The following is a 22,196-nucleotide window of genomic DNA, read 5'->3' on the forward strand; positions in this document are numbered from 1 at the left end:
TGGTGAGGTCAGCTCCCAGGGTTGCGGAGGGCGCTATTGTGTGCTTAGTGCCATAAGGAATAGTCCTGGTTGAGCGTACATTAAGGAGGTGCGAAAAGGTATTGCGCCAAGAGAGGATTCTTCTGAAGTAGAAAACGAGGTCGTTGATGAGTGTGCCGTTGTCCGCACTGAGGCGTAGGTCAGAGATCAGTGTCTCGGGGTGGTTTTTCAGGATGAAGTGTTTGAAGGTTTTTGTAGCGGTTTTGTAGTGTTTAGGGGGGTAAGCCAGGGTGTATGAATTTCCCCCAATAGTGGTCATGCCAGGACCAACCATGTTCGTTACGAGTGGCACAATAGGAGAAACCTGGGTCAGTAAGCAGCAGTCCTTACGTCCTCGGTCATTGAGATAGTAACTGTTTAGGGATATGAAATTGGCCGGTTCGTGAGTGAGGAAAAAAGCAGAAGAAGAAAATTCCTAGGGCTTTCCCAAGGAACAACAGGTCTTTTACTGAATGTTGTAGCCCGTCAGTGCCACTTCAAGATGGTCGCCACCTGAGCAAGTAGGCTAGCTTGTTGTGCTGGTGCAGTCCTCTTTCTGTTGCCACTGTCTGAGCATGCCTGGCTGGGGTACAGCTGTGGGCCCTTATTTGTTTTTAAAGTGCAGTCCTCTTTCTGTAGTCATTGCCAGGTACTGCCATTTTGGAGGCTGTCCCACCAGAAATACAGGCTATCCAGGAACCTTTGTTCATTGATCACACAGTGCCTGGGGCAGCCAGGTAAAATTTATGTCCTTGGCTAAGGGCTACTGAATCTAAGGAGAAAAAAGGTTAGGGATGGACTGCACAAGATAGTTCTGAGTAATGGTACCAACGGGTAATAGAAATAAGTGAAGATACTGCATTTGCTTTGCGTTTGTTGTTTGAACATTAGTTAGGCAAAAAAAATATACTTAAAAGTATACCACCTTTATCGACGTGGGATAAAAGAGAGAAAAGAGCAAGCTGCACCGCCAGTGTTCAAGAGCGCCAACTTATTGATGAACAATAAGAGCCTTTACCAGTGAGGCTCTAACGAACACTGGGAACTTTTATATGTTCTTGCATTTTCCTCCTTTCAATTCACGGTGCATTCTTGCTGCAGGGAGGTTGCTGAGGAGGAGCAGCCAATGGTTACTGTACAACATAATATAATGTGGTCACGGAGAAGTAAAATAACATGCGTTAATATTTTGATACATGTGATAATAATACTGTGTGGGGTATCATGGGTTTTGGAAGATGCTCAGAGCGTGCCTCTACGCAGTAAGGGTAAGGTTATTTTACCGAGACAAAATAAAAGAACTGCCCTAAGTAATGTATTCTTGGAAACACATAAGAGGTTCTTTGGTGAAGGAACCGCCTGTTACCCCGCCGAATCTGTCACCAGTCTGTGGACTGCATATGTATTGTCACTCATAAATTGCACATATACTCGGCCACATCAGTTTACAGAAGTGAAAGGAGGGTTTGGTTTTGGTTATCCGGGGCATAGAAAGCCACTGGGAGTGGGTTATCCAGATTGTGATAACAATGCATATTGTGATCATTTTTATATGGAAGAACAGAGAGTAACATTAGTGGGTTGGCATTGCAAGGAATTGACAGTCCCTTGAGAGGCCAGTTATTACCCTCCTTGTTGCCCCATTGTGAACAGTACGTATACTTCATTGTACATACATTTTTCAGGGATCATGTTGTTCAAACATACTGTCCAGTTAGTGAATAAAGAGGATCCAAGCATTTTCGGAATTAACTCCAGGTACGCTGCAGTGTATTGGAAGGGGCCGATTTATGCACACCCAGGGTTTTTCTTCCATACAAATGGGACTTATTTGAATGTCTATAATGGTACAGAATATGTGGCCCTTGGAATGGTATTGCCTTTGGGTGTGCCCTGTAAATATGCCATACCTAAAATGAGATGGGTTAAACAGACATAAACGAAATAATTCTGTGAGGGAGTGACCAATATACAGGTCAATACTTACAGTAATAGTAACACCTTTGGGTACATCTTTTCTTCTATTTTCACATTGGGTGGTACTTCCATGGCCAGGGGTAAGAAGGCTAGAGAGTACTTTGGGTGCAAGCTGCAAATTCTATCTAATACTGCAGTGGAAGCTTTACGAGACATCACCACTCCATTGGAAAGTATGCGGATATATTCGGAACAGACTACATCTGCTGTGGATTTTATTCTGGCCAAGAGTGGTGGTGTATGCGCGGCAGTTGGCGATCAGTGTGTCATTGGGATCAAGAATATGGAAAAGAATATTACCACACACTTTAGATATTCTTGAAAATGACAAAGGAATGGAAAGTGGGAATTGGAGTTGGCCCCTTTTCAGCAGCTGGGGCTGGATTCTTGGAAAAGTGATTTATCTTATTGTGATATTGATGCTCTGCTGTGTCCTCATTCAGTGTCTCCCCTTCTGTTGTTCTTTTTGTACCACTGTTTTCACGCCCAAAAAGAAAATATCAATTGCCGCTATAATGCTTCAGAAAGATGTTGATAATTTGATGAATATTGATGAGGGAGTATTTGAGGATTCAGCTCTACTTGATGTTTCCCTTTCTGATGTTGATGGTATGTAGTGCTCATAACCGTACCCTAATCTGATGCTCTATTATCGCTTGCTGTTTCGTTCTTTTTGCCATAAAAGAAAATGTTTTAGCTCATGCTAAAAAGAGGGTCTGTTAGAATGGGCATGTAAATGCTTACGCAGTGCCCTATATAAGTTAGCATTTGAGGCACCATTTTCTGTCTAGATGCCATTTTGAATGATGATTGAAACTAATCCTTTACTGTTTCTGAGTAATATCTCTGGTGAGTTTTGTTTTTGCAATACTGAACTGCTAGTGGCAGTGCATAGCTTACCCACTAGATAAAGACCCTCTTCCACTTGTCTGGTAGTCTGATTATGGCTCAGGGTGTAACGGTCTTGGACTGTGCTGAGTTGTGAAGATACGAGAACAGAAAACGTTTTTTGTATTCCACTGTCTAGCTGCATCTGCCAGGAAAATTCCATTGTGGGCATGTTCTAAGTTGAATAAGATATGTACGTATTGTTAATGATTTTTAGCTCCCTCTGTCCAGTCTTCTAAACTGTGCAAACGGGGCTCCACTCTGAGTGTATATGAATAAATCAAATATTGGTATATTCTCCACTGTTCCTCCGACTCTTTATTTGGAACGGAAGGCTGAGAGGTGGTCCGAGGTGACCCAGGTGACACGAAGCGGGTCACTTCCTTCAAGCCCAGGTGGATAGTTTCCTGGAGGGCATCTCAAACATACTGGGCCGAAAGAGAGAGAGGACCTGAATACACCCTTCACCCTGGAAGAGCTGCACTTGGCCGCCACGACCTCCAAGAAAGGAAATACACTTGGAAAAGACAATCTCCCAGTGGAACTTTAGGTTGAAATGTGGGACCTGATTGTACCTCTAAGAATAAATGGTGGGCAAAGGCAGTATGCCATAAACCCTGCGTGAGGGTATGATAACACTTGTGTACAAACAGAAGGGATAGAGAGAACACCTCAAGAACTGGTGGCCCATCTCTATCCTTAATGTGGACTACAAGATTCTTGCGAATGTGATGGCCAACTGCCTAAAGAAAGTGATAGCGAAGATAGTTTACCCTTACCAGTCCTGTGGGATACCGGGTCGGCAAATCTCGGACAGTCTGGCCCTGGTCTGGGACATGATTGCGTACGTCAAGGGCTGCAAGTCCTGACAGCCTTGGTGAGACTGGATCAGGAAAAGGCATTTGACCGCTTTTCCCATGAGTTCATGGACCAGACACTCAGAGCACTGGGACTGGGGGACATCTTCTGTGACGTGTTGACCACAATTTATAAAGACATCTCCAGCACGGCGTTGGTAAAGGGCTGGGGAACCGACCCCTTCCCGTCCTGTCAGGAATGAGGCAGGGCTGCCTGCTTACTCCCTCCTGTTCATCTGCATGATTGAGCTCCTCGCCGAACACATCTGGCAGAACAAGGACATCAATGGTGTGATGGCACCGGGAAGCAGGGGACAAGGCAAAGTGAAGTGCTCCCTCTACATGGACGACATCTCAGTCTTCTGCGCGGATGGACCATCTGTGAAAGAGTTGGAGAGGACTTGTATCGAGTTTGGGAAAGCGTCAAGAACAACTATCAACAGCTCCAAGTCGGAAACCCTACTCTTAGGATACTGGACCACCACCCAAGACCCACTGCCATTCCCCATCAAGCAGGACTTCCTGAAGATCCTTGGAGTCTGGTTAGGCGGAAAAGGTGCAGCGGAGAAGACATGAGAAGAGAAACTGGTGAAGACGAGGCAGAAGCTTGAACTCTGGAGCCTCCGGAAGCTGGCGAACAAAAGGAACAAGACCCTGCCAGTACTCCAGTATGTCGCTTAGGTGTGGCATGTGCAGACCCAAACAGTCAAGGCAATCACAAGAATGATCTACTTCATCTGGAGCCCGAAGATGGACAGAGTGAAGAGAGCAATGATATTCAAGACCCACGACAAGGGAGTGCCAGACATCGGCACCATCCTGAGGGGAATCTTTGTGTGCCACTGCGTGAGGAGGACTTTAAGAACCGAAGAAGAGAGCCATGTCGGCTTTCTGTTGGCGTGCTTCTTCTTGTTGCCAACGTGGAGACGCCTCAGATGGGCAGAGTGGGTGAGCGCCGTCCCGTACGACTGGGAGACCCCATGCTTCTACAAGGAAGTGGAGAAGTATGTGAAGGAGTTCGGCCGGAGGCTGCCGCCGCATGGACCCCAAAGCTTGTCCAACGTCAGATACGAGCAAAGGACATTAGCAAACCAATCGGCTCCCTCCCCTCTTCCACAGCAGACCACGTGTGGGGAAATGTCGTATCTAAGCACCTGATGAACCAGACATCGCCTGGATGGCCATCCAAGGAGGACTTCCTGTGAGAACCTTCATGCATGCAAGAGGACTTGTTGTAGTTCTATCTAGGACCCTAATTCGATATTCCTGATTTATGCCCTTGTGTGGTTATAATAAATAATATCCTTATAAAGGCATAAGAATCATATCCATATTTAGTCATAGCCCATGCTGTCCAAATTAAGCAAGGCTACTTCCCGAGGCTCCTAGAAAGTACAACGAGTTCTGTAAACAAACCAAACCTCCAGCAACCTGGGAATTCCCCATTGCTTTTGTTTTGATTTCGTCCTAGAACTCCTGTGAGCACTCTAAGAACGGCCAGTTCTTAGTGACATCTTTATTGACGTCTTATGTCCAACCTTACGTCAAAACCCGGCACCTTTCAGGTATAAATATACCAACGTTGCCTTAAGCAAACACACGGTGGTTTGGAGCAGAGCGGCTATCTACTTGCCCGAGAGCCCAGCTGATGCGAGAGCCCATGGACGCCGCCCCCCCCCTTTGACGCACTGAGAGAGATGCTGTCTTTTCTCCTGCCGAGAAATCCAGCTCCGGTGTTTCCAGATACCCTCGCGGGTTACTGGGATATCGAGTCATGAGAGAGAGATACCAGACCTCCTGCTTTCTAATACCCAGGTACGGAGCTGACTAAACCCTTAAAGAGAATTCTTGATTCAGATTCCTTGGCAAAACCAACTTAACTTAAACTGCTACTTACTTACTCCTTCCCACGTATTAGGCTTAGGTCAGGTACACCGGGGTAGGCGTATTTAGAAGCACCAGTTGAGTACGTTAGTCAATGTATATTTATATGTATATATTTTATCTATTTTAAAGTATCCTATGGCTAAGAAACCATATCAATGCTTTTACAGTATTATTTCATAATACTCCTTTTACTGTACGCACTTTACTTTATACTGAGTATTGCAATTGTGGCAATTCATTTCTCTTGTATGAGAAAGAAGACTGCTCAATAAATAACACCTTTTATTGAAAACACCCGTCTCTCTTTTCTCTACACTCTGGTGAAACTAAGTATGCACACTTGACTGAGTGAAATAGCTGTCTATTGTTTTCACACAACTCTAGAGATACACTCTTATTCTGAGGGAGCAAAGTTGTCATGTTTTATGGTTGTCAGAAGCTAATCCCTTCTTGTCTATCCAGGGAGGTTAAACTCCTCCTCGTTTATTCGAGAAAGTTTCTAGTTACCTCTGAGCTAGCTGGCAAACCTTAAGTCTAATATAGTCAGTAGAGACCTAGTCGACCTCAGTCCTACGTCTACACTGCTGAATATATTATTCTAATGCGCAGAGCCTATTGGGAATATAGGAACTACACTACAGACTCAACTGATACAAGTCCTGCCCGACAGGGTGCACCGCAGACGAGACGGCATCTCTTCTGGGAGTACACGTATGCACAGGAGCTGTTAAAGGGCCTAGGCATGGAGCTTAGGACCTGGATACCTATTCATGCATCACCGTGGATTCTGTGATGTATATTTTGTTTTCCAGAACAATTGATGGACAGAATGCAGAACAATGTCATACATTCACCACAGTACAGAGATCTGGGCCTAAATCCATCGTTTTTTGCTCACCATGCTATTCCAGTTTGGACCCAGCCATATGCAAATCAGTCATGACCCTGTACCCAATGGAAACAGTCCAGCCCGAACTGCCATGCCAGGTCCTCCCTGGACTGGAAACAAGCATTCTAGGATCGGTTTCGGGCTTTGAGCCCTCATCAGCCAGGATAGCTTGACTCCAGTGGCATGGAGAGCACAGGACTGAAAGTCTGGGCATTCTCGTCCCACTCAAGGTGACAAAGGCAAAAAGAACGCTTGATGGACAGAATGCAGAACAATGTCATACATTCACCCCAGTACAGAGATCTGGGCCTAAATCCATAATGTTTTTGCTCAAAATGCCATTCCAGTTTGGACCCAGCCATATGCAAACCAGTCTTGTCCCTGCACCTTGTTTCCAGGGACACATGCACAAGGTGACCTCCAGGGCTGCTGGAGGCTCCTGTGCTGTCTTAAAGATGTTCCTCTTGGTAGTAGGGAAGGAGACATCAACCCTGCTATGCCGTAAAACGATCCACAGCCTCCTGGGTTACTACGCTGCATTGGATGGATCAGATGAGGACGACGACGACTGAGGACCCAAAGAGGTCGCCTTGTACCCTTGCACGGGTGGGACTCTGGAGGGGCCACTAACCTGTTTTGTCTTTTTTTCTTTAACCCAGGAACTGGTTGGCGATAGGGGAGAGAAGAAGACGGATGAGAACCGGTTGGTGATAGGGGAGAGAAGACTAATATGACCTTTTCCCTTCACAGGTAAAAGGTCAATGGGATAGCTTGCGCACTTGTTGCCAAGTTTGTTACCAATGACATATAAATAAAAGTAAAAAATAGTAAATCACATTAACTCATATGATACAGCAATTCTTGTGAGTTGGGCCCATGATGTTTTAATGTATAGGTTTAATCTGGTGTTTATTGTATGGGTTTTATTCGCAAGGATTTTAATGGCAATGAAATAGCTATTATGACACTGCTCACCACTGCAAAGGTATGTGCAAAATACCCATTTTGGAGGTTGGATACTGCTAGCACTGAGCTCTTCCATACAATTTAGTTGGAACCCAAGTTTTGATTTACATTCTATATTTACCTTTACTATTCGCAAAGAAACAAGTACACCTTACTGATTTCCATCATTTTGGTATGGTTAGGTTTCAGCGACCACGAAGAGAGAAGAAAGGAGTTATGCATTTATCTTAAATTTTACTTCAGCTCCGAACGGAAACTGTTAAACTACATTACTTTCACTGTATGGCAGAAAATGCTTGAAAGAGCGCACTAAGGAATATAATATGTCATAAATATTCATACTTTGACTCTCCCTACGCAGCCGCAGAACACACAAACGGAAGTTGTTAACCCGCCTCCCCCCAAGTGGCTGGAAACAGAAAGCTCGGTGCAGGCAGCCCACGTCTCCCAAGCAGGAGATGTTAACTTTAGAAGGGGAAACAACTGCACGTGACGTTCGATTATCCCAGCGGCTGCAGGTTTGTAGAGCCGGTCTTGCTGTAGACTTCCTTCGTTCTTGGGATCGAAGCTGTTGTAGAAAAGCTTAAGGGCAGGGATGTTTGAAAAAATACGAAGCTAGAAATAAAGGTTGCAGAAGCCAGTCCGTATTTGCAGTGTTCTCGTGTCTCAAAAGGGCGGCCATTTTGGAATGGCCTTTTTTAAATTGGTACCATATCGAAAAAAGTTTTAATTTGTTTGTTAGGAAGGGTTATGCTAGGCTACTAACTATCTGACTGTCAAACATTACCGCTTTGGCTGACAACTTGTCCCATATCACGATGGTGAGTTTAGGTTTGTTTTTGCTTTGTAAGCCTACAGCACCAAGCGTTACTGGGATTTGTAGGATCATACTTCTAATGCGCGTATATCCAGCCCACTCACATGAATTGCTACATTGAGAATTTCAGTCCCATGGTCCTTGTGATATCTGGTCCGCCTCATCACTTTTCCCCCTACAAGTTGGACATGGGCTTTTATTTGTTATAATGCGGTCCTTTTAGCTTAACTACGTGTTTTTGAACACAAGATTCTTACATCTTTTTGCTCAAATGTGTGTTCTTTCAGATATATATTTCCCTCGTTGTCATTGCTTGATTTTCCTCACGAGAAAGTTTCACTTATAGTCGTTGAAATGTCACTCATAATTGCACTGAAATATGAAAATGTCACACATTGCAATCTGAAAGCTTGGCAGCAATGAGATTTCTTTACATAGGAAGAGGGACTCCTACGACAGAAGATGTAAACAAATAATGCTGAATCGGCAGTAAGCAACATCATAATATGACCATAGTTCTTTTGCGCTCTAGGTACATGACTGTAACCTCAATTTTATTAGAGTAGTATATGGCTAAGTACTTTCCAGTAACTTTATGCACATTTCTTGCCATCTAATTAAACAGTTAACAAACAGTAACATTATCACCAAAAAGCCAGTACTTTTTACCCTCATTTGTATACACTTTAACTGCACATATATGAAGAAAGCTTTTAAAAATATGTTTGAGCTGCATTAACACCTTAACTGCTTCAACATCCCGCGCCAGTGAGGACCGTTCTATTAAGCGGGCGGGCCACGTCGGTCAATGGACATGCGCAGCACTACGGAGGTAGTGCTCGCGACGGCCGTTGGCCGACACCTGCAGCGAACGGGTTAATGATCCTTGACCAATAAAGTAAACAAAGCGAGAAAAGCAATGCTAAAAATAAATTCAGATCCGATTCAGATGGAAGATTCCTGATTTTTTTTAAAGCCAAAAATTGCTTTAAATTGGCTGGCTCCCGCCTGAAATGTGGAATCTGTAATCTCAATTTACAATTCACAAAATATGGATGCAGCCCACTGCTACTATAATAGCATACTGACATGGAACCCAAATCATCCGTACATCCAAACAGCTCACCTTACATGTATATTTTGCCATAAGGCCAAATGCCGATAGAAACGAACAGCAATTGGGGGAGGTGCTGCTGTACATACTTACAAGTGTCAACTCCAGGCTGTGTCCTTATGCTGGTGGTCTAGAAGACGCTCTCTTTGAGCCCTACAGCACTGCTGTAAATTTGTCGACCTGGAACTGGACCCTCGTATCATTTTCAAAGGGCCTGAGGCCAGAGAAAGGGGGCGGTCAATCTGCGTGACTCCCGAGGGTTAGGGGGGAACTTTGCTGCTCCAGGCACTTCTGAAACTGCCTTCCTCAGTGCAGTATGTGTCCCATGGGCCCCCATGTGGAGGGCAGGTGAACATAACCAATCGGTCTGGCCAGGGTCCCCGAGCCACGGCAATCCGCCTGAGAGGTAAAGAGGGCTGAGGCAGGCGGACTGTGCAAGGCCAGCCTGCAGGCGTTTCCAAAACTCAGTGCCAGTGAGCGTCACGTCTATGGCCATGGGTGGAAGAAGGGCTACTCTGGCAGCAGCGGGTTGGGCCTGCCGGTTTCCAAAAATGTTTAATAGGTGACCGGAGGGCTCAGGAAATGTTACCTATCGTTAAGGAACGCAGTGAGTGGAATATATTATTAAGGCTGGTACCCCGCCAGAGCTCAGCTCGGAGGAGGAGATAAAGAAAAACAACCCCAGCAAGGCCAGAAAGCGCTAAGGAGGCATGGCACTAAGGTGCCAGCAGCGCCCTTCCGGCTTCATAGCTTAGCCAAAGGCCATTCCAGTGCAGCTAGTATTAAGCAGCTCAGCTGGCAGTCCCCAGTAAGTCTGTGAGCCACTTTGCGCTCCCTACCTGCCTGTGCAACTCAACTTTGCTTTATTATAATAATTAGCAGCCAACGCTTGGGCCACAGTGGTTGACAGGATCAGTTGCCAATATGCGTCACTAACCAATTCAATTCAGTGATACAGACCACCACACTGAAATGCGTTAGTCTGATACATGATGTGTGGTACTTGGCAGTGCTGGAATCTATAAGTCCCAGCAAGGTTATGATGAATGATAAAACTTACATGCCAGAAGACTGCATTCTTAAAGATGTAATATACTTGGGGATTTACATTGATAGTGAGTTTGATCGAGTATTTATGAATAATTATGAGGCTTAGACAATGTGTGGCTCTGATGTGTAAATGGCAATGTTTACCCATTAGCAATGTAAGTCAATACACCTGTATCAAGTTACCTGCATTTCTTTGATTATTTTCTGACCATCAAACTATTAGTTCCTAATTCCTTCTTTTGCAGATTGGAATTTACAGTAGATTGTTTTATCGAGGGTTACCAGAGAGCTATCAAGTTTAGGAAAATGGTGCACAGGGGAAATGACACCCCCAGAATTGAGATTTTATTTCTGCGCATCCATGGGAAATGCTTGAGCACTTTGCAGAAGAATGGGACAAACACACAGCATCTATGTATCCTGTAACTGTTATAAAGTGTATTGTATTAATGAAAGTATTACAATAAAAAGTATAAAAAGCATCACACTCAATATAAATATCGGAAACTGTCAAAAGTACTTTTAAAATAATAGAATTTAAAATCATGACATAGAAAGACCAGTTTGTTTGCATGTGAGTATGAGCATAATATTTAAATCACATAGTTAATAATTAGTGCATCTAATCTGAAAATTTCATTAAAAAGAAAAACTGTCATTTATTAAATACACATTTTCAGAAGTATACTAAAGTCCTACGACATTTATTTTGCACTTATTATTTATGAGCGTTTTGCATGAAACTTTATACAAGCATAATAGACGAAGTGTAGACATTTACATTTTTTCAGAAGTGAAACTTTTTGAATCTCAACCAATAGCATCACTAGCCTTATTTGTACTATTGGCCAAACACGTTTAGCTTCTTACTTCGATCTTGTATGAGCTACCAATCTTTCCTACCAGCTCCGATATGGTGCAAATACGCAAAAAATTGTAAAAGGCATATACGTTAAATAGGTTGTGTGCAAACAGTTTATTTGCAGAGACAATTCAGGATAGATAAATGAGTAATACAATCATATGGATAAGGTTATATGTCTGATCTAAAATTGTTATCAACATTGTTATTGCATTATCTTCTCTGACTGTAACACAGTATCTGACGGCTTCCACATTTGATCTTGTTTTTTTTTCCCTTGTTAATCATAGGGCGTAAATACTTTTTCCTCAAATATGATAGTTTAGGCACAAAATAATATTGATAAGGCTTTGTAAGCCTGACCTAAAACATTTTGTCAACTGCACTATCTTCCCTGACTCTAAAACCGTTCCTGACAGCTGCCACTGTTGTTATGTTTTCCTTGTTGAACATGGAGCGTAAATATTTTTTCTTTAAATGCAACAGTTTAGGGCAAATAAATATGATGTGTAGAAGGGATTCAATTGCATGACCACAAAGACGACAAACAGTTTTACTTTAAAAAGCTCGGTTTCATTTCCCTTCAAATTCACAGTTCGGAATATAAAACAATCTAAACCTTAAAAAAAACATTTTTAACATAGCCAGGCAAATTTGACCCTAAATATTCTTGACTCTGCAGAGAGTAGGTCCATATGATTGTATTTTTAGGCTTGTGCCAAGTCTGAGTCACACTGTATAACAGTGAAATTTCACGGAGTAAGATTTTCCGGACTTGCCGATTCATCTGCCTCGGTGACTGTTGATCCAGTAAATCATAAGATTTTAAGCCCACCAATACGGTGTGCAACTCTAAATCCTTATAAGCAGTTTTGCCTACTTCTTTGTAAATTAGGTGTTTTAGTGATGTCGGATCCACTTTTGCACAGTCACAGATGTAATTCATAGTGCTTCTATGGTGGAGTGATATTATAGATTTTAAACCTAATTCTAGTCTAATGGCACAGTGGGGGTGAGAGGCGGTGACGGCTCTGCGAAGGTGGAGTAGGTTGCATACACATTGCATAAAAATGCTATCAGAAAATAGTCTTGTAGTTCAACACGGGAGATGCATACAGCAGATATGTAATCAACTTCTTTTTTAACGCTTTCAATGATGGCCTAATTGCTTTCCCGCCGTACACTTTTGTACATTTTAGGACTGAATTGGTGATCATCGCTGACTTCAGTTTTGTTATGGCCAGATGGTTTGATCATGATATCTTACTGTCAAATATTACTCAGCGTTTGTCATATTGTTTCACTATCTCGATTGTAGTATCTCCTAACACCCACTACACAGATTTAGTTTGCTTCCCAAAGGTCATGACTTTCGTTTTGGACAGATTGGCAATTCGTCCAATCTCCAAGTTATATTATGCAATTGATGTTGTAATCCTTTTGGCATCTGTGACAGGATCACCAAGTCATCTGAGTAGGCCAAATATGTTATTTTTGTACCTCCCATGCCTGCACAAGAATACATCTGGTTGCCCTTTTAAGATTTACTGATCATAATTAGTGACAGCGGGTGAAGATTACGATAATGATATCTGCTTGGGCTGTGTCAGAACCCGTTCAGGGTACAGAGGGCAGGCAGTAGCTACTGGCCCACAGCACTGCTGGTTAGGTTTGTTTGTCCCTGGTACATGGGGTCCGTCCCACTATGGCTCTGCAAACTGGGCCAAGTACACTCTTTCTTCACTTGGCTATCAGGGTAGCAGACAGGCTTATCAGTTAGTTGCGGAGGGAGGAGGGAGATCTCTGAAAACAGAAGACTGAATAATGTACTCTCTTGCTGGCCCAGTGCTGTGTTAGTAAAACATAATTACTGTAATAGAATAGCAATATGAAACACTTAACACAGCAAGGGGGTTAAGATGCAGGGTTATAGAGCGTAATAAAGGACATTAACCAATTCATATAGCTCCCACTCCAACCACAGTGATCTGGTGCTGTTGTTACAGTTCCTGTCCTACTGCACCATTGGAAGATATTGGGCTACTCAAGCAACAACCACAATCCTTATCGAGGTGAACCACAATGGTCACTAACTTAACTTGTGCTTAACCCTTTTGGTAGCTTGGCGCAAAAATTAATTAACTTATCTTAGAGGCACTGTGTAAAGTATTTAGGCAGTACATAAACAGTAATAACGTGTATGCACAAAATAAGAAAAATCCTAAACCAATTTAGAGAAACAGGATAACTTTTAATAAGTAAACTTAGACCTAAACCTCAAAAATTCAATAAGTAGAACGGGACATATGCAGTTTCAAAGCTTTAGGTACTTTAGGTTACACTACCAGGACATGTACAACTTAAAAACGCATGTCCTACTTTTTAAATACAATGCACCCTGACCTATGGGCTGTTTAACGCCTACCTTAGGGTTGACTTAAATGTTTTAAAAAGGAAGGTTTAGACCTGGCAAAAGGTGCATTTTGCCCGGTCTAATTGACACTTTAAAACTGCTCTAAGGCTGCAATGGCAAGCCTGAGACATGTTTTAAAGGGCTTCTGGAGTGGGTGGCACAATGAGTGCTGCATGCCCACTAGTAGTATTTATTTTACCGGTGCTGGGTACATATAGTACCATATACTAGGGACTTATAAATAAATTAAATGTGCCAATCAGGTGTAAGCCTATGTTACCAGGTTTAATGGAGAGAGCATAAGCACTTTAGCACTGGTTTGCTATGGTAAAGTGCATATAGTCCTAAAAGCCAACAAAAACGTGTTGAACAAAGGAAGGGTGTGAAGGCAAAAGGCTTAGGGTGACCCTGCAGATAGGGCCATGCCCAGCAAGCCTTCTTAGCAAAAAGGCTTGAGTTCTCACAATATTACTGCTACCTAGTAGTAAAAGAAAATATAGGGATGAGAATTGTCATAGGTGTGTGTTCACTATCTGTTTATATGAGAAAGTGCATTCAGTTTGTATCTTGCAAAAGTGTTCATGCTGGAATTTATTTCTCCTGACTGACACCAGGCCGCGTGGATCACAGCAGCTCTTTGGGAACTCTCTGGAGCACTCCCTTGCTTGGTTAACAAGATCTTGCAACCGGATCAAAGTGGGGTGGTTTGTCTGCACCTTTTACATTGGTTTTTCAGACAGGGGATGTTGTTACATTGTCCAAAATTTAGCAACCAGTTGAGGTTTCTCATTTTCAAATTTCCCTCTCTGGCTACAGTCCAGAAACAAAATGTGTGCTAGGTAATGTATTTTAACGCTGATGATACTGGATCCAGGCTGAAGCTTCCTAAAACATAAGCACGATAAAAAGTGTGAGAAATCCTGTAATTGGTCTCTCCCGAGTTGGACTCGGTGAAAGAAAAAAGGGTAGGACCTACCTAGTATCTTAATTTAGCTGTCACAGAAGAAACTGCTTGCTCACTCCCATTACCCTATTATCCACCAAATGGCAATACTCAAGAAGAAGAAGCAGTCCCATGCCTGATAGAATTTCCGAGGGTAAACCTGTCACCATCCTCCCTCACTTCAGGGACTGGGGCATCTCTCATAAGCTCCAGGAATTATGGCATACAACCTCTCCTTTCTGTGGATGTTGTATCCCATTCTCCACCTTGTGCCATGTCATACCAGGTGCCACCCAAAATGGATCCTGTTGATCCCAGCTACCATACCCCCACCATGTTATGGGTCATACCAACATACATTACATGCACGCAGCATGCCCCCAGGATATCGTTGGAAGGGTCAGGTTGTCACATCAAGCAGAACTTTATACAAGGAGGACCAGTAGGCATCTAACTCCCCTGAGCCAGAAAAGTAGTCTGGTCGCTACTATCAATCACAAAAATCGATATACTGCCACCGCTACTTCATGTCAACAAACAAGGACATGGACACAAGTTAATATAGAGGGCACGGTTGGTGCACCCCTCCTTCTCTTAGAACAGGTTCTGAACACTAGAATTACCATGGACAGCGCTAGGCTTCAGAATGTTTCATAATTTAGCATATAAGTATCAATGGGGGCTAGTTAGCTTTAAAGGGAAGGTAAAGGGTGACTCAGGTACGTCAGACAATACAAGGAAAAAAGCAATATTTTCCTTTGAAAGCCCTCACCCACCGACCTAGTCGGTGGCATGCTTCATCATCGGGCCCACCACAGTGGCACCGAATGTGCCCCGGGTGTGCTGCAACGCCAGGAGACTGCGGAGCTGGTATATTGCTGCGTGTGCAGTGAAGGAGTGAGATGTGAAAGATTAAAAAGCTATACAAGCGGTCCCAGCACCCGAGGGTTAACAAGTATTTAATGAACTGGGCCACCGTTACCTGTTTAAAAAGGCGAATGGACAAAGTGGAGTGATTAATGATCTCCCATGTCCAGTGTGGTCTACATGTTTCTGCCAGTGCCTTTTCTATTATAAGCTGGCTTTCCTCAGGACCAAAGAGTTAAGTGAAAAAGTGCAATTAAATAATAAACTAATAAACTATATTAAGTGATTGTGTTATTTGTTGGCTATGTGTCGCGCTCGCTAAGGCGCTGTAGCTGTTAGAGGGGGATTCCCTCAAGCTTTTCTACATAAAACACATAGGACAAAGACAGGACGTACAGGGGAGAGTCATATTAGGTTGGCATTTTTTAGAACTCATGGTGGCCGGCTCATAGGGTGGTGTACGACTTAAAACCGGCTAGGGTGAGCTCATAGCGATTGTATGAGACTGGTGAGAGTATAAAAACAACCGTAGGTGGGTAGTGGTGGGCTAGAAAACGAAATCACAAGGTGAGGTACAGGAAAGTACTAGTTCTGGGTCCTCACTCTGTTATTTCTGTGTAAAAAGCCTCATGGGTCGCCTGGCAGAGAAAGAGACCCTGTGGAGATAAATGAGGTTCACAAGGCTGTCTAACCTGTAAGGAAAGAAGAGTTTTTGGCTTACCCCATGTTGTTGGACAAGCAGTTTTACTCACGAGTAGTTCGGTCAGGTTGCTCCTTGGACCTATTCGTCCTTCCGCGGCGCCCGGTGTGAGCTGAGTGGGCCGCCTCGCTCTCTATTTATATGGTTTGGTAGACTCGATGCACCTGTTCAGATTAGAAAGAGGGAGGGGTGCGCGGTAAACGCTGTCTCATGTAGAGTCTGCATGCGCATGTGCGGAGGAGTAGTGCGCATTGGTCGCGCATACGCGGTAGGCTGCTGTAGCGGTCTAGGACTTGCGCATGCGCGGTAGGGAAAGCTCTTTCGAACTAGTTTTAAGATTTGCCGATGCTCTGAAATGGCAATGTTTAGCTGTATTAGCTTCGTTCAAGTGGGTCAGCAAAAGTACGTTACTGCCGCATAGGACAGTCTTCATAGGAGAAGAATGGGCTAGGGAGGGGGACGTTCATGTAGGAGCACGGTGGCACAGGTACCTCATGAGTTTGACAAGAGTGTCTATGTGGCCAGACTGTTCCACGGGATGGAATCATTAAGGCCTATGGTATGGGTGGAAAGACGGTAAATCCAGCGTTGTTCTTTCTGTAATAGGAATTTCTCATCCCTCAAGTTGTCAAATTTCTCAATGACGGTCCATGTGAAGTCATTGGGTGTGTGATTGTGGGTCAGAAAGTGGTCAGTGAGCTTACTGATGTTTTTCCCACATCGTATGGTGCTTCTGTGTTCCGTCATTCTAGTGCGTACTCTCCTGGTCGTCATGCCAACGTACCGGAGGCCACATCTGCAGGTGATCAGGTATACTAGATTTGAGGAGTTACAGTTTGTAAACTGTCGTTGTGTCCAGGTCTTACCCGGTTCCAAGCTCAGTGTTTTTGAGGGGGATGTCAGGTGGCATACACTGCAGTTGTTGCAGGGTTGGTGACCAGTGATCCTTGGCAAGCCCCATGCATTGGTGATGGTGTTGTCTTTATCATGAGTTTTGGGGCGCGGTCTGGTACTCACAAGCTGGTCTCTTAGGTTGGTTGCTCTTTTGTAGGCAAAGCGAGGCTTTTCCCACTGCCTGGTGCCAGAGTTTATAATTTTCCAATTACGGTTGATGATGTTAGACACTTGGTTAGATGCTGTGTTGTACGTTGTTACCCAGGTGAGCACAGGATCTTCTTCGGGTTTTTGGACTGTTTCTAGGAGAGCGTCCCTGTTTTGGTTTCTTGCTCTTTTACAGGTTTTGTTGATTATCCTGGAGGGATAACCACGGTCCCTTAGTTTGTGCACCAAGTCACTGGATTGTTGTTTGTAGTCTTTTATACTGCTACAGTTGCGCCTGATGCGCAGAAATTGCCCGTAGGGCAAGTTTTCCCTCAGGTGTCGGGGGTGAAAACTATCGAACCTGAGAAGGGAGTTTCTTGCTGTGAGCTTGTAGAAGGTGGTGGTGGAGAGTCCTCCATTCTCTGGTCTGATGTTAAGGTCTAGGAAGGGTAGCTCCAGGGGACTGCTGGTGCATGTGAAGCGTAGGTACGGGTCTAGTTGGTTGACCCATAGCATGAATCTGTCAAGTGACTCCTGGTTGCCATTCCATACAATGAGAATGTCGTCAATGTAGCGACGCCACACTCTGATGTTGGTGGAAAAGGGGTTGGTTGGGTGTTGTATGTGTGTCTCCTCGAAGTGGGCCACATAAAGTCCGGCCACACTGGGAGCAAAGACACTGCCCATCGATGTACCATTCGTCTGGAGGTAAAAGGTGCCCTCATATTCGAAATAGTTCTCTTTGAGAGCTAGTGCTGCGCAGTCTAAGATGAAGCTGCGGGGCGTGTTGTAAGTCCAAGTGTTGGTCATGAGGACATTGTGCAGTACCTTGAGCGTGGCGTCTTGTGGGAGGCTAGTGTATAGGGATTCTATGTCTAGTCCCACAAGTAATTCAGTGCTTGGGTCAAAGCTGATTTCCTTGATTACATTTAGTAAATGTTTAGTGTCCTTAAGGTAGGTAGGGGTTTTCTGGACTAGGGGATTGAGGAAGAAATCACAGAAACGTGATAGCGGTTCTAGCAAAGACTTGATACCCGACACAATGGGTCTCCCTGGTGGTGGGAAAGTGCCTTTGTGCACTTTGGGGACCGTGTAGAAGTAGGGGGTCTTTATTTCCTTGGGACTTAAGTAGTCTGACTCTTGCTGTGATATGTGACCGTGGTCTTTGGCATGTTTTACCATTTGCGTGATGGTGGTCTGTAGTTGCTCAGTAGGATCTCTTTGGAGACGCTTGTAATTCCTAGAGTCACTGAGGAGCCTCTTGCACTCCTGGTCATAGTCTGTCTTATTCATCAGGACTATGCCTCCACCTTTGTCCGCTGGTTTTATGACAAGTTTGGGGTCATGCTGGAGGCGTTGGATGGTGCTTCTGTCTTTGTTGGACAGGTTGTTGAAGGTGTCTCTCTGTTGGAGTTGTTCTACTTCCGTGTAGACTGCCTGTTCGAAGGTCAGGATTTCTACCGGGATGCTACCTGGTGGGGGGGTGAAGGTAGATTTTGTCCTCATTCCCGTCTCATTGGGTGTTCCTTCCGCTTGTGTGGTGGTATTGTCCTTTTTCTCGAAGAAGGCCTTTAACTTGAGCTTTCTAAAGAATTCAGCCAATTCTACATGTAATTTAAACATGTCCAGTCTTGGCGTTGGGACAAATGAGAGGCCCTTATTCAGTACTCCCATTTCGTCTGGTGTGAGTTGTGTGTCGGACAGACTAAGGGACCGTGGTTATCCCTCCAGGATAATCAACAAAACCTGTAAAAGAGCAAGAAACCAAAACAGGGACGCTCTCCTAGAAACAGTCCAAAAACCCGAAGAAGATCCTGTGCTCACCTGCGTAACAACGTACAACACAGCATCTAACCAAGTGTCTAACATCATCAACCGTAATTGGAAAATTATAAACTCTGGCACCAGGCAGTGGGAAAAGCCTCGCTTTGCCTACAAAAGAGCAACCAACCTAAGAGACCAGCTTGTGAGTACCAGACCGCGCCCCAAAACTCAAGATAAAGACAACACCATCACCAATGCATGGGGCTTGCCAAGGATCACTGGTCACCAACCCTGCAACAACTGCAGTGTATGCCACCTGACATCCCCCTCAAAAACACTGAGCTTGGAACCGGGTAAGACCTGGACACAACGACAGTTTACAAACTGTAACTCCTCAAATCTAGTATACCTGATCACCTGCAGATGTGGCCTCCGGTACGTTGGCATGACGACCAGGAGAGTACGCACTAGAATGACGGAACACAGAAGCACCATACGATGTGGGAAAAACATCAGTAAGCTCACTGACCACTTTCTGACCCACAATCACACACCCAATGACTTCACATGGACCGTCATTGAGAAATTTGACAACTTGAGGGATGAGAAATTCCTATTACAGAAAGAACAACGCTGGATTTACCGTCTTTCCACCCATACCATAGGCCTTAATGATTCCATCCCGTGGAACAGTCTGGCCACATAGACACTCTTGTCAAACTCATGAGGTACCTGTGCCACCGTGCTCCTACATGAACGTCCCCCTCCCTAGCCCATTCTTCTCCTATGAAGACTGTCCTATGCGGCAGTAACGTACTTTTGCTGACCCACTTGAACGAAGCTAATACAGCTAAACATTGCCATTTCAGAGCATCGGCAAATCTTAAAACTAGTTCGAAAGAGCTTTCCCTACCGCGCATGCGCAAGTCCTAGACCGCTACAGCAGCCTACCGCGCATGCGCGACCAATGCGCACTACTCCTCCGCACATGCGCATGCAGACTCTACATGAGACAGCGTTTACCGCGCACCCCTCCCTCTTTCTAATCTGAACAGGTGCATCGAGTCTACCAAACCATATAAATAGAGAGCGAGGCGGCCCACTCAGCTCACACCGGGCGCCGCGGAAGGACGAATAGGTCCAAGGAGGAACCTGACCGAACTACTCGTGAGTAAAACCGCTTGTCCAACAACATGGGGTAAGCCAAAAACTCTTCTTTCCTTACAGGTTAGACAGCCTTGTGAACCTCATTTATCTCCACAGGGTCTCTTTCTCTGCCAGGCGACCCATGAGGCTTTTTACACAGAAATAACAGAGTGAGGACCCAGAACTAGTACCTTCCTGTACCTCACCTTGTGATTTCGTTTTCTAGCCCACCACTACCCACCTACGGTTGTTTTTATACTCTCACCAGTCTCATACAATCGCTATGAGCTCACCCTAGCCGGTTTTAAGTCGTACACCACCCTATGAGCCGGCCACCATGAGTTCTAAAAAATGCCAACCTAATATGACTCTCCCCTGTACGTCCTGTCTTTGTCCTATGTGTTTTATGTAGAAAAGCTTGAGGGAATCCCCCTCTAACAGCTACAGCGCCTTAGCGAGCGCGACACATAGCCAACAAATAACACAATCACTTAATATAGTTTATTAGTTTATTATTTAATTGCACTTTTTCACTTAACTCTTTGGTCCTGAGGAAAGCCAGCTTATAATAGAAAAGGCACTGGCAGAAACATGTAGACCACACTGGACATGGGAGATCATTAATCACTCCACTTTGTCCATTCGCCTTTTTAAACAGCTAACGGTGGCCCAGTTCATTAAATACTTGTTAACCCTCGGGTGCTGGGACCGCTTGTATAGCTTTTTAATCTTTCACATCTCACTCCTTCACTGCACACGCAGCAATATACCAGCTCCGCAGTCTCCTGGCGTTGCAGCACACCCGGGGCACATTCGGTGCCACTGTGGTGGGCCCGATGATGAAGCATGCCACCGACTAGGTCGGTGGGTGAGGGCTTTCAAAGGAAAATATTGCTTTTTTCCTTGTATTGTCTGACGTACCTGAGTCACCCTTTACCTTCCCTTTAAAGCTAACTAGCCCCCATTGATACTTACATATAAACACAGGGGATACGGGCTAGCTTACCTAGTCCTCTCTCTCTCTTTGATCTGAATAATACTAAGCAGCGCGCAGCTGTGAGAGCTCCCACTACCCTCAATATGGCCGAGAATATGGGCCTAACCTATACTGCTGAGGACATCAGCGAAATCCTAGCTGATCCCTCACTCCTGGCAGATTTCAACATTTCAGCAACTGTAGCCCAATCTACTGACTGGGATTCACTCACGGAGAAGAAGAGGAACAGGATTCGGACTGTTCTACATGGAGTCATCCTGGCACAATACCTACGAACCAACACAGCCCCCACTGGCCTCCTGGTCACCAACGCCCCCAGGATCTTCTTAGATGATGCAGCATTCCGGAAGGACTGGGCCCAGATCGCCTGGCATTGCACCAGGGACTGGCTAGTCCTTATCATTAAAACTGCAAAACGCCTATCGGACGCAATCTTGATTGAAATCCAGGCAACGGAGTCACACTTTAAAACCACGGTGACAGGGATCAAAAAGAAACTCGAAGACCAGAACCGCGTAATAGCTGAATACAAAGACTACCTAACCCAGACAAAAATCAAAAAATTTGAAAAGGACCTGAAGAGATTCAGTTACTCTAAAACCTACCCGTACTCAGAAGACGACTACACCCCCGCCAAGAAATCATCTGATAATTCGGACAACAGCTCCATCTCAAGCGCTTCCAGCAACTCAAGCACATGACCGAATACCCCGAGAGGGAGAGGCAGGCGTGGACAACATTGGCAACAACCATGGCAAGGTCCCCAGAACCACAACTTTGGCCAACCACCGCCGCTTTTCGGGCATTTACCACCCCCATACTTCGGATACCCACAGATGTACCCTCAAGGCAACATGCCCTTCTTTCAAGGAAACCAACAGCAGCAATACCCTTTTTTATCCCAGGGCAGGAGAGGCAGGGGCAAGAGACGGAACCCAGGCCAAGTGCAATGGGCACCCGAAGCAGAACCGGTGAGCTCCAACACGAGAAACAAAACCAA

The 22,196-nt window shown here is 44.7% G+C and overlaps 1 protein-coding gene across 1 annotated transcript in view; it reads left to right on the plus strand.

Moving 5' to 3' along the window:
• The first annotated feature begins 7,854 nt into the window (after positions 1-7,854).
• The window catches only part of MTERF2 (mitochondrial transcription termination factor 2), a 98,878-nt gene continuing 84,536 nt past the window's right edge, over positions 7,855-22,196 (plus strand). Inside the window, exon 1 of the mRNA XM_078673931.1 lies at positions 7,855-8,000. The gene's annotated coding sequence lies outside the window, so the exon portion shown is untranslated. The remainder of the gene's footprint in view (positions 8,001-22,196) is intronic.

Source organism: Lissotriton helveticus, chromosome 1_1, assembly GCF_964261635.1.
Source record: "Lissotriton helveticus chromosome 1_1, aLisHel1.1, whole genome shotgun sequence".
Classification (NCBI taxonomy): Eukaryota; Metazoa; Chordata; class Amphibia; order Caudata; family Salamandridae; genus Lissotriton; species Lissotriton helveticus.